The 13227-nt window shown below is 42.5% G+C and overlaps 1 protein-coding gene across 2 annotated transcripts in view; it reads left to right on the forward strand.

The window, feature by feature from the left end:
• Positions 1-2549: 2549 nt before the first annotated feature.
• PAK6 (p21 (RAC1) activated kinase 6) overlaps positions 2550-13227 on the forward strand; it is a 42520-nt gene continuing 31842 nt past the window's right edge. For both annotated transcript variants that reach the window (XM_069016638.1, XM_069016642.1), the window contains exons 1-2: positions 2550-2626; positions 3320-3438. The gene's annotated coding sequence lies outside the window, so the exon portion shown is untranslated. The remainder of the gene's footprint in view (positions 2627-3319; positions 3439-13227) is intronic.

Genomic DNA, 13227 nt, shown 5'->3' on the forward strand with positions numbered 1-13227 from the left:
CTCTCATAGAAAGTTGTCCTAAGAAGAAGTAGATGAAGTCACAAGTGGAAAAGCTGTGCACATAAACCTTTATGCTTCTTAAGGCAAAAGTTTTGTTTACTTTTGCAAGGGCTAGAGTTCCTGACTGGATTTGAGCATCCCTGAAGTCTCAATTTGCCCTAACTGAAGTGTTGGCAAGCTTTTGTGGGAGGTTTTGTGGATAAATATAGGTGTTAACCTTTTGTATACTGCATTATTGAAACCAATATAAAGGCTTCATTTTATTCAAGACAACAGGATTCAAACCCAAGGTGGTGTACTAGGTACTTGAAGTGTATGGAAACTTCTCAGACTTGGGATTTACTTCCTTGCAGCTTCTCCCACACATGAAAGAGAGAGTAGACAACTGCATCATTAGTAATTTTTTCTCCCTATAAAGGCAAATTGGCTCTGTTTTTTTCATTTGGTTAAATTCTCCAGCCATGGTTCTGCTTGGTTCTCCCCTTTTGTGTTGTCTACAGATTTTGTGGTGGAACTTAGTTTTGTCTTTTCCACATTGCTTCAAGCCACCTTCTTTCCTGCTTTTTTCTGCATATTCCATCACTATTCCTCTTACTTTGGCCTGTCATCTTTTTGCTCTCACAGATTCGTAGTGCCTTTTTTTACACTTCCTCTGAGAGGGTTATATATTCTTCTAATTCAGGAATAGGACCTAAATGGTAGACCAGCTTTAATATCGAATGTAAATTGCTGAAGAATTTATTTTTGTCCATTAATGCCTTAAATAATACTTCTTGTAGTACATTGGTCAGTCATCTGTTGAGCTAGCAGATAAACAGTGATCTATCTCTAACCAGAGTATAAAGCCAAGATCACTGGTAGAACACCCAGGAGTCCAATGCATAGCTCACTTCTAGCTCTAAGAAGATGGCATGTTTGTTTTTACTTCAGCTGAAATTTGTTTGCTTTTGCTGATTCTCTAACTGCCTTTTAGAAAAAACTTGGGGAATCTCACTTGCTGTCGTCTCACTTGCAACTTTTTCAGTTTATATCCTGCAGCACTGAGCTGAATACCAGGTAGGTTAGGAAGAGAAGGCTCCTAACAAAGTATTGGTCATCCCAAGGACTTCTCAGACAAGACATGTTTGTAGTCAGTACAGAACAACTTCACTGTGTCTTAATTCACAGAGAAAGCTTTTGAGAACAGGCTGAACTCAGAGATAAGAGCTCTCAGCAGAAGTTCAGTAAAGGAAATCTTCTTCAGGTCTTTAAAACATGTAAGTGAACCTACTTGTCTTTACTTAAATAAGGTCTAAATCAGAGCTGCAATACTCTACTATTACTTATTTGTTGACTTGGCATCTGTTTTCTTTCTGAGCAAAACGTGTGCTAATCCTTCTCCATCTAATAAGACTGCCCTTGATCAGTTACTCTTCATGTTCGTCCCAGACAACACAGAACTGCTGCCCAGTACTGTAAAATAAGAAACACAGCAATGGCATTATGAATTTCTCTGTAATAAACAAACAATTCTGGAGAAATGGAGTGAGCAGGTATAACAAGAATGAGTGGTCATCTCTTCTGATATTTGTTCCCACTTCTGCTTGGATGGAACTTTGCCTTTCTGTTGCACAAGTTAGTCTCTGCCTCCCCTATCCCATGAGCTGATTGCACCAACATGTAACAGGAGGTCAGGGAGCTCTTTGGACATCCCCGTTGTCTGTTCAAGTAACTCTGCCTCCAGCCTTAAACAAGTTTTTCCTAAGCATCGCTTTTTGAAACCTTGTGTAACACACAGATGCTCTGTGACCTTGCAGGCTGGGATTGTCATAGACTTGTCATGAAGTAGGAGACACACCAGCCTTCTTCACAGGATATTTGGAGATGAAAATTGTCTTAACATTTTCCGAGGGAAAAGAGGCTTCTATAAATCCTGAGATGACAAAATGTTCCACACCAGGTAGAGGGTAGAATGAAATTGTGTGACAGCCAGATGTAGAAGTCCTAGTGAGGTCATCACTAAAGTGATGGAATGTGGGCTATGGCAAATTTTAATCTCTATTACATAGATAAAAGTGCACAAAGGAAAATAGAAATGTGTTGTACCAGGTTGCTTGAGAACAAAACTTGACCAGAGATACAAGAAGGATGTCTAGAAGATATCTGCGGGCTTCAGCTGCTTTGATTCAGAAACTGAAAGAATCAAATTGTTAATGTCCACTGTGTTAAGTGGAAAGGGATCTAGAAATACTTGCAGGAAATCACTGAGCACCCAAAAATGCTAAAGGTAAAAAATGGAGGCTGATCAAATGTGCTTGAGCTGTGGGTGGGGCAAACCCCACAGGTGTGAACCATTTTCTTCTCCTTAAGCTCTAGAAGCTGTAGCTGGAGTTGACTCCTCTGTTTCTAAGGGCTCATGGAGATCATTGCCTACATCTGTGAAATACAGGTGGTCCAGGTTACCTCCTTAGTGGCTGTGGAGTGACCAATGATGTTACAGAACCTAATTACTTTTTAAGGTGCACCTGCAGGCAGTTACAAGGTGTGAGCTCTGAAACTCACCTTATCTGCTCACTTAACATCTGAAGAGATAATTTTAAGGAAGCTTAAGGGAAGGTGAGGAGTACTCCTCTGCTGGTCTTCAAAGGTATGTGATTTGTAGATTTAAAATCCTCACTCTGAGATAATTGGGAAATGTCCTAGAATTTATCAGATAAGTGTACTCAGAATATGTGTATCTGAGACTTTTCCAGCCTGGGGTCTGTGTTCGATAGAAAAGTTAGGAAAACCTCAGAAGAGAAAGATGCACCTGATAACTGGTACATTATCAGAGGCATAAACTTGAGCTTGTGCTAGCAGATAAAATGATTTCAGAGAATAAACTAGGATTTTTTTTTTTCCCCAGAGTGAACTAGAAGGGGCAAGCAATTCAGGAGAGCTATGAAAATGTTGTGAGGTTAAACAGGGACAAAATTAAAAGGGCCAAAGCCCAACTAAAACTTTATCTGGCTACTGCTGTGAAAGGCAGTATAAAAATGCTTCTATAAATAAGCAACAAAAAGGGCTGAGAAGAATCTCAGAAGAATCCTTTATAGGGCTTGGGGGCACTCCTCCCAAGTAAGAAGGGGTTGAGTCAGTGTCCCTGCCAGGATTTAAATAATATATAGAGGTGGCACTTGGGGACCTGGTTTAGTGGTGAACTTGGCAGTGCTGGGTGGGTTCTTGGAGATCTTTTCCAACCTTAATGATTCTATTATTTAAAGAAGACAAATCACCCCTCCTGCATGAGCATCAGTAAATAATTCTGCATCTTTCCTCTACTCTGCTGCTGATTTCCCAGATAATATTCCAAAACGCCTTTGGGCTGAAGTGCAGCTCCTGAGGTGCAGCGCTCCCTGCTGTGCCCCGGTGATTTCCCCAAGGATGCCTGGATGTACAAAAGCTGAGTTCTTATTCGAAGTGAGTTATTTGCCTTTGGGCTGGGGAAATGGTGGTTGGAGTCTCTCCTTTAGCCTTGGGCTGTGGCCACTGCAGTCACATGGATGTGCCTGTACTTACACAGATTGCCCTTAAATTATGACAATGGAACTCTAAACTCCTTTGACAGTTTCATTCTTTTTGTTCTTACTATTTCACATTTGTATCCCCTCTGCTCAGTTAATCCAGCAGAAGCTTGATGCTGTTTGGAAGCTTAGACATACAAAGGTTTCATTTCCATAATAGTTTAAATTATTAACCAACACGCAAGACTGAGAGAGAATGTTTTTCCTTTTGTTGGTTCTAGAAATGTTTGTCCCCTATTTCCCTTTCATAATAACTATAATCCAAAGCTATTTAATTATTGACCTCGTGGTTCCAGCTGGTATGGAAGTGTGATTTACAAACCAGGAGCAGCAGCTGGATGACACAATGCTGACAAATGTTAGTGTTCAGTTTCTAGACCTGAGCTGATGTTTGTTTTCCCAGTGGTTTGGATTCTCTTGAATTTTCAGTATCTCGAGTTGTGTATTTCCTTGAAGCTAAACTAGTCATACACTTTGTAGTGTAATAATTTATATTATATTTCACTCAGGAATCATTTTGTAGGGAAAAAAAATGTTGGAATATTGCAGAATTCAGTGGGTGGATATGACTTATTGTTCTGCTTCCTTGATATCCAGTAAAGGCACTGGACTGTTCTGTCACATCTGCATCTGCTCCTAAAGAGCCAACCTGGATTAGTACTTTACCTGTATGCGAACTGAACTGGCTGCAGCTTATCCTGTTCTTAAACCACCCTCTTATTCCAAATGCATTCTAAAATTATTATTTTTGTTCCTCTCTTAAGTTTTTAATCTTCCCTTTTCTCTCCTCTGTGTTTTGCAATTTTTACATTCTGTGAGAGTTGTGCGGATGTGCAATGGCACCCTGCATAGCCAAGGCCAAACCAACAGTCACAGGATCCTTGGGGGTCCCTTCCAGCTCAGGCTGTACTGTGATTCCATGAGTTATTACTGATTGATTATAAGCAGTATGAAGCCTTTACATAAACCAGGGTTTCTGTCCCCTTGCTTTTTGTGACATGTCTTTCCTTCCAGAAGTGTTTGTATCTCAGTAATGCTGTGAAGATTTTCAGGGTAGAAGTTACTCTACAAACATGAGTGATATTTAACCTCAAACCCAGTGAGGAGCTGGAAAGATAAATCTAGCTCTAATGAATGAAGTCTAAAAGCTGACAGCATTCAGTAATTTCATGGGGTTGGGATATTTTCTGACAAGAAAATTCATTTCTGAGACTTGTTGACAGAAACATAAAGAATGAAGCCGCTGCCTTTGCCTCCACCCACCCCAGCAAAGAGTGGGGGAAGAGAAACAGCTCTTAAAAATAGCTCAGTTCCTGTTGTATTTGTAAGTTCGGTGCTTTTTGTGTCAATGACATCACCCTCTTCTCCATGGCAACCCCCTACGATATCAAAACTGCAGGGCACCATCAGAGGAACTCAAACCAGCAGATGAACAGGTTCAATCAAGATGATTTAACTGCAAAATAGTGCAGGGGCAACAGAAGGAGGTGGGAAACACAAGGGGGGCTACTGGCAGCTCGGTTACTCTGGAAAACCAGCATCTCTAGTGCCTGGTTCCCCAAACTCTGTGCTATCTCCTTGTCCAAGTCCTTGTCAGGAGGAGGTAGGTGGAAGGCAGGCAGGCATCTTATTCCTGATCTCCAGTGTCTGGAGAGCAGAACTACAGGTGACTAAGCAGGAGGAGCACTGACTCATTCGTGAATTATTTCTCACTCTACTTCTCTTCCCCCCTCCCATCTATTCTGTTTGTTTTTTTAGCTTTCACCCAACAACTCAGATTTTTCCCCAGGCCCTGATGAGGAAGAATTAGCAGCAAGGCTTTCTTGTTACCTAATGTTCACAAAAATGTGCTTGTGGTTATCCAGGTGAGGAAATAGAAGCCAGCTCTAAGAGCAAGAAAAATGAATTGGCTCTTGGATGCAACACCCTTATCTGGGGAAAAAAGAAAAGTGCTTCTCTTTTCTGAGTGTTGCGTAGGAAATACTAAAATAACTGATGTGCTAGGAAGCTGTAAATAACTGGCTTTTTTATCAGGATACCTATGGAAAATAGCTAATTGCCTCCCTGGCATGCCTGCTGGTGTTGATTTCTAAACCGACTGCAGTGGGGAGAAGCCATGGCCCTTGCTGTCTTGATTACAGCATTGGATTCTGCTGGGTTGCATTTGGGACTCTAGGACCGGGAACATAATGGTTACAGCTGCAGAGTTTCAGCCAGTATAAGCTGTTTCAATCAGCTTAATAAATCTATCCTCATTTACATCCCTATGAAGTCTGAAGCCTTAAGACAGTTTACCTTCCTTCTCAGGGTGCCAGGAGAACTGTTGCTGAAACCTAGCCTGCAGAAGTGTCAACTTTGTATTAGCTTCTGCATTTTTTGAAATTGCATGATATGGACCCAGGCAAGTTATGCAAGACCAGCACAATGCCCAGAGTCCTGACATCCACAAAGGGATATGGCAATGCTCCCCACATGGAAAAGGAAGTCTGTGATGGAATAACAGTATATTTGCCACTCGTGGCCTGCAGTTTACAGGGCATGAGAGTCTTTAATCACAGATTTTTGAAGTGTGAGGCTCTGTTATGTCTGTAGCTCTCTCCCCACCCGTGTGATGCTAAGCCTGTGATTTCTAGGCTTGGTTGAGGGGAAAATGCATGGAGTCTCTACACACCAGAATCTTGATTAGTATCTTGCTCTTGCCTTTTGTGCAAAATGCCTCTCAAGGCACTGTGCCATCCTCTTTGCTGAGCTCACAGCATCAGCCCACGATAAAAAAAGGTCCCAGAAAACATTGACTCACTGCATCCCAGCATCCTGACAGGGCTATGTGTCTGCAATGAAATCTCAGCTGGAACTGCGAGGTTTCAATGGAATTGATGGTTGTGAGGCTGTTTTACCTTCCCTGAGTTGTGCTACCACCTGTACTGTCTGCCAGGAGCAGGGGTGGGAGCACTGGGATCACTGCCCAGCACCTGGCACGGGGCAGTGCTGCTGAGGAAGCAGCTGGAGCCGGGGGGGTGGGGGTTTGCATGTGCATGAGGAGTTCTCTGCAGAAGCTTTAAGACTAAATTGCTGAGAATTTTTGCCTGAAGCAAGGGATGTTTCCCGTGTTTAAGACAAGCAGCAACCTGCAGTCAGAAGGAAGAAGGGACTGAATTCACTCCAAAAGTATTTCTCCAGGATCTTTTTTCAAGGTAAGCCTGCTTTTGTGGGAGGTAGATGGGGAAACAGGGTTCAGCATTCTGAATACTAAAACTGAGATGACTTCTGCATTTTTGTTACCTTCCCAAGCTGTAGAAGTCAGATAAATGTATTATGGCTCTGGTAGTCCCTTTTTAGGCTGAAAAATCAGCTAAGAAGAGCTAATTTTCTGAGGTCTGAAGCTATAAAAAGGGGTGAGGGAGAATGTTTTTAACACTGCCTTATGCCTGTCTGTGTTCTAGTGGTGAATAAGTGCTACGGACTGTGCCTCTAAAACATATATTTAAGTAGCAGAATGATGGGTGTTGAAAGAACAGTAGGTGAATGAAAGCAAAGTTTAGTAAATAGACATCAGCTTATTGTTTATTAATTTAGTGGTTTTCAACATTGCTAGATTATTTGTTGTTCTGAAGGAGGCAAAATGAAGATGGTTCCTGCCTTGGAAACTTGGACTGAAAGGTTTTTAATTGGCATGGTTTGTAGAAATGCTGTTGAAGCTAAGAGCAAGGAGATAAGATTTTTTTTTTTTTTAAATTTGAATGACACCTGAACAACCAGTTTATTGCTGTTGAAAACTATTGGTTGAGAGGCCAGAAAGTAATTGAGAGTTTGTCCTAGCTGCAGGAAAAGCCTATTTGTGGTAGGAAAAAATACCTTGCAAGTACAGAAATGGCTCTGAAAAAAACTGGTAACACCTAAAAAATGTTTGGTCATCCGCATCCCTTCCTTATACTGAAACCCTTCCTAGCTGGGAACCCACCAGACTGAGAAATGTGTGCTTAGGTTGTGGGGTATAAATTATAGTCCTTGATGGAAGAACATCAGAGCACGGATTTGGCAGAGCTGCTGGAGCCATGGAGGGAAGGCACTTGCTGAGCCCGGAAGTGCAGGGCAGAGCATCTTCACTTTCCCTTCGCACGCTAATGGCGCTAATACTTGTATGCAGTTCCATTTTGCTCTTGGAAAAGGACTAATATGTGCTCATAAAACAAAACCATCTTCTGGTTAGGGAAGTAACTGTAGTCAGTAAACTTTTGGAAAAAATCCTTGTCAGGTCTGTGAGGAGTGAAATCAAAATACTTTGTTGCCTCTTCTTTTCCTTAGGGAAGGTAGGAACCGAGAGGTGCCTGGAAGGAAATTGTGCTCTGGGCAGGCTGCAGAGTGGCTGGGTGAGGTTGCCTGGGGAAGGGTACCTGTGCCCATTGTTGAGGCAGAGGCTGGTGGCCAGGAGGGCCTTGGTGCTAGCAGTGGCTGTGTAACGTTGTGCTGTCTCCGCAGCTGGTGCTGCCAGGCGCTGGATCAGCTCATGCACTTGGATGTAGTCACTGCAGCTTGATTCCACTCTGTAGAAATAGTTGAGGATAATTCCTGCCAGCTTCCCAGTCAGGAGTCATCAGTTCTGCCTCTGTCACTTAGGGAGCATGAATGAATAACTCTTAAATCATTAATCTAGGGCAGCTTCCAAGAATCCTGTGTACCCAAGTCTGGAATACATTGTGATCCGATTCATTATCCAGGGATGGCAAAAACTTTGAAGAGGTGTTTACCCATGGGGTGGACATACTGCACATCAAATTCTCAAAGAAAACTACAACATGAGAGGGTAGGGGGGAGCAAGGAAAGTGCAAGCAAGGGCCCAGAGGAGCAGGGAAGCTGGAAAGGGACAGTGGTAGCCACATACTGTGGACTGGTGGACAGGCCAGCACAGCAGCCTGTGACTTTGCGGGGGCTATGGAAGCTGCTGCTGCTTTTGGCAGTGCCACTTGACATAATTTTAAACTGCAGTTCTGCATAACCAGTGTTAAATGTCAGGTTATCTTCCATGGGATGGTTCTTTATATCTGGTAAAACCTTGTATTTTGGCTGATAGGATTTGGTGGTAGAGGGAGGCTTTCTCCAGTTCGAGAGAACCACAGAAGGAGGGATAAATAAGAGGAACCAAGTGTTGCTGCTGGAGAATGCACCGCAACCTAGATAAAGGTGATCCTAATTGAGGAGGAGGAGGACTGGTATTTAATTAAAACTACTCCTAAAACCTAGGCTCTTAGCAGTAAAATAAATAATAGCAGGACATGAGTAATTCCTCTCAGGGGAATGTCAGAGACAAAATTACACTAATGTAATAATAAGAGGGGCCTGTGTGCAATTGCTCAGAGGAATAGGAACAGGGCAGAATGATTTTTCACTGCTAAGTTCAAATGTGGTTCAAGTGAAAAGGGACCTGTTAAAGTGCCTGTTAAAGCACACACTCCTTGGGCTGCTTCCAAAGGAAGAGCTGTCTGAGTTCCTGAGCTGGATGTTCTTGCTGGACTTGGCAATCCCAGCACAGAGACCGAGCTCCTTCTCTGCTTTAGCGAAAGATGGCAAGTTCTGTGTGTCATTTGCACTCCTGCTGCTCAAGCAGGTTGTTTTCAGTGAATTAAAAAACCATACTTCAGACCCAGACTTAGGACAATTGTGCTATATGTCATGCATCTGGAGGCAAGAAAGGACATTAAACCATCTTTTGCGTCCTTATTTGCTTCCTACTCCTCATTTTTGATCATCTCAGAGCTCTGTCTCCACTCTTCAAGCTGTGATGCCCGTTCTGGGCAGGTGGTTAAATAGCGTGAACTCATTAACCACTCTTGACTCAGTAACAGCCAGTGGCATAACATTGTTTCTTCTCCATAGCTGCCTTGTATAATGCTGCATTTCAGTTTTGGTTACTCCTTCCCTTTTGTGCTTTTCATTTCTGTGACATCCATCTGTTTACCAGACAAGGGCAAGATGGAAGTAGTCCCAAAATACAAAAAGAAAAAACCATGCAAGTGAGGCTGGATGGGGCTTGGAGGAGCCTGGTCTATTGGAAGGTTCCCTGTCCATGGAAGGGAGTTGGAACTGGGTGATCTTTAAGCTCCCTTCCAACCCAAACTATTCTGTGGTGTCTGTGATTCTATGAGTATATAAAGGAGATTTAATGAAAAACAGAGGCATTGGAACACTGGAATGAGAACTGCTGTTGCAATGAGAGAAGATCCTGGGTATTTGGGGAGCAGGAAAGCAGGTAGCAGAACATTTTTCCTTTTGTGTTCTTTTTCCTTTCTTCTCCTCTTGCCCCATCTGTGAAAACAACCAACCTACCACCCACAGCTTCCCCCCAAAACCTTCAAGTTTAGTCAAAGGAAAGAGTACGGTGATAGTGGTTTGTGGTAGATGTGGAAGGTAATTTGTAACCTGCTCTGAAGAATCAGTGTAGCCAAACTGTGGCTTTGAGCAGTGTCAGTTTTGGTGTAGACCCCACTGAGGCACTGCAGCAGCATTCCCTGGCCAGGAGCAGGTGTCCTAGCTGGACAGAGAGTCTATATGGAGAGAGTATATAGACAAGATGGTTTAGTTGTTAAAATGAAATATGGCATTGCAAACTAGAAAACAAATGTACTCAGCAACTTCAGCAGAGACAGTGACTCCATAAACTGATAATGTCAACTTAATGGCTCTGAGCTCAATTGTTTGTCCCTGAGACCTGGTTAAATTGGACTGTCTGCAGGGCCAGCATTACCTTATTGATGGCCACCTAGTTTTTTGACTTTGTTCCCTGCCAAGTGTTGTGGGTACCTTTTTAGCTCCACCTGTGTCAACCTTTGAGTCTTCTAAATCTGTGACCTTTCAAGGCACAGAAAGAGCTGAGGGTCTTCACAGCACAGCTGGAGAGCTGTGCTTAGAGGGGGAGAAGAGGGGTGCAAGTGTGTCCTTAATCTCGGCCAGGGACAGAGGAGTTAACGTGTAGTGGCCAGAAGGCATTACACAGATCTCAAAATAACCAAGAACAGGATAATTTGGCTTAAAAAACCATCTGGGTCTTGATTCAGTGCTCATTAAAATTCATAGTAGCCTTATGATTGGCTTCTGGAAGAATTAAGCAGGGTGTTACACTTCATAATGAGTACTTTGGGCCTTGGCCAAGAAAGTACAGCACTGCATACAATAATGCTAGAATTAACTTCTTTCCTGTAACATCCAGCCTAGAATGAGGATCTTCCTAGCACTTATGGAAATCAGTGAAAAATTTCTGTTTTCAAGGGATTTTGGATTGCACCTGAAGAACAGATGTTATAGCTGACTTCGGGAAGAAGTCTCTCTGGGCAAGTCGTCTCTGAGCTGGTCATGCTGCAGCAAGCTGTCTGCTTTGGGGACACTCACAATTTGCAGCCATCAGAGTTCCTGAGTGTGCAGAGAAAGGGGGGAAAGTCAGACTGCAAACCTAGTGGTGGGATGGAATAATTGGGCCATAAAAGGAAAAATGCCTGCTTGTGTTTATTTCATTAGAAACCTAAATGTATTAACTAATGGCACAAATAGCTTAGAGTCTTGTGGCACCTCATCAACCATAAGATGATGTCAGTAGACAAAATGCTCCTGTCTGTGACTGCTGCTGAGAAAACCTCCTGATTTCTGCCTCTTTCTTATAGAATACTGTTTGGTGTTAAAGGAAAGAAAATACTAATTCTGCTTGCTCCCAAACCAGAAATTTGCAAAGCTCCTTGGGCTTTTGTGTTCTCTTCTAAGTTCTAAATATGTTCTCCTAAAGCATCTCGAAACAGCAGCCTGAGTGACATAAAGCTGAGCCAATAACTTATTTAAGGAACATTACCTTTTATTCCTGTGTTGTTTAAAGACATGTTTTTAAAAGAGTCTCTTAGAACTTGGATTCACCTGAATTTTCTGGCTACTCCTAACCTGTGGTCTGGGATTACCTTCAATGGTCCGTGGCTGTGCTTAAACTGGGACTGCTACTTGTGGAAAGAAGGAAATGAAGGAATTTTCCAGATAAGTACTTAAGTATTTCTGTAAGGCATCTTTGGGCACAACTGTTACCCAGGCCTTCAGTTTTCATTAAAATTCTGAAGAACTAAATAAGAAAATGGTCATTTTAAGTGTTAACAAGCCTTTTTCTTTTTTTTCCAAAGGTCACATGTGGAAAAGAACTAGCTAATATTTTTTTTTGGAATGTATTTTTTTAAATCCACTGATTTATAGAATTTATTTGGCACCTCAGAGAGCACGTGAACAAGAAAAGGATTTTTTTGAATTAGTAGTTTGAAGAATGCTAGCCTCAGAATCTCTAAATTTGCAGGTTAGGAAACATTACATCTTATTTACAGCTTAAATGGCTATGTCTTATGTTGCTCTTTTCTTCTTTAAGTATTATTATTACTGTTATTATTGAAATTTTCTTTAATCTTTAGATATACACACACATATATGCATATCAGTGGACTAGTTTCTGGTGTCACGTTGAAGAGGATTCTGGTTGAGTTGTTCCACCGTGGTTTCCCTCTCACAGCAGCCAGCAGGATCTAGACTCCTTCCAAAGGACAGGCATTTGCTCTGCCAAGTGCCAGCAGGTCCATGTGTTCAGGTAGGCTGTGACTGTGCTCAGTTTGGCCTCCCTCAATCATAGGGTAGGGCTGTGGTAGAAAAATGTTCCTACAATACCAAAGACAGCCAGTGTGCTCCAGTCTTCTCTAACATGCATTGCCTGACTGCTTGCATGCTTCAGTTCCTTATTGTGGAATCTGACAGCCTTAGAAGTTGTACAGATGTTTTGGGTAGTTTGGAAACTTGTTTTTAATGGAGACAAGTGTTAGTTGGAGCTTTATTGTTTGCCCACTAGTCTGTGTTGTGCTGAAACTGTGTGTCTCAGAACAACCAGTACCTCCTGTCTCAGGCAGTATTCAGGCTGTTAAAAATTCCAGCCTAAATGAAGGCTGGAGGAGATTGCTGAGGATAAATAAAGTCTGTAACTAAAGAAAGACTTCTGTAACTATTATCAGGAAAGACTGAAAATCACTCTCGGGGAGGTAGGAATTAGCCTTTTCCTCTGTCGTAGCAGTTAGAATGCAAGACAAGGATGTCTCAGCTACCATTTTTCTTTGCTGTATCAATAAATCTCTAAGTGGGGATTATAATAATTTAATCCTTTGCAACCCCTCCTGTGGACTCCAGAGCATTCATAGCTCATGGAGATAAGGGAAACCGAGGGTACAGTATTGTGACATGCTGCTTTCAGTGGCAGAACAAGAAGCTCCAGTTCCTGCATTGCAGGTCATGGCTGCTGTGTTGTGGCATGACTTTGTGTGGCTGAACTGTAGGCCAGGCTCCTGAAACAACCAGAGCCTGAAAATAAATTAAGTAAGAGTAAAAAAAGAAACCCAAAGCAAACCAGATTTAACCCTTCAGCTGCCTCCTTATTTCCAGGGAGGCTTGATCCAGCCTCAGCAGCTAGAGGGGGTTGAAATAAATTTTGGATACTTGTTCCTGTTGCAATGGTCAGCCCTTCCCCTCTTTTCTTCCACGGACAGAAATAGCTGCTCTGCCTCTATCAGCCTTCCCCCCGAAAATCTCACCCACTCACCACCATGGGCCAAAGCCCCCTCCTGTACTTGCTATAGGGAAGCTGCTGCTGGGAGGTGATGCCTGTTTCCTGGCACGGGATTAGTAG

Source organism: Aphelocoma coerulescens, chromosome 5 (genome assembly GCF_041296385.1).
Source record: "Aphelocoma coerulescens isolate FSJ_1873_10779 chromosome 5, UR_Acoe_1.0, whole genome shotgun sequence".
Classification (NCBI taxonomy): Eukaryota; Metazoa; Chordata; class Aves; order Passeriformes; family Corvidae; genus Aphelocoma; species Aphelocoma coerulescens.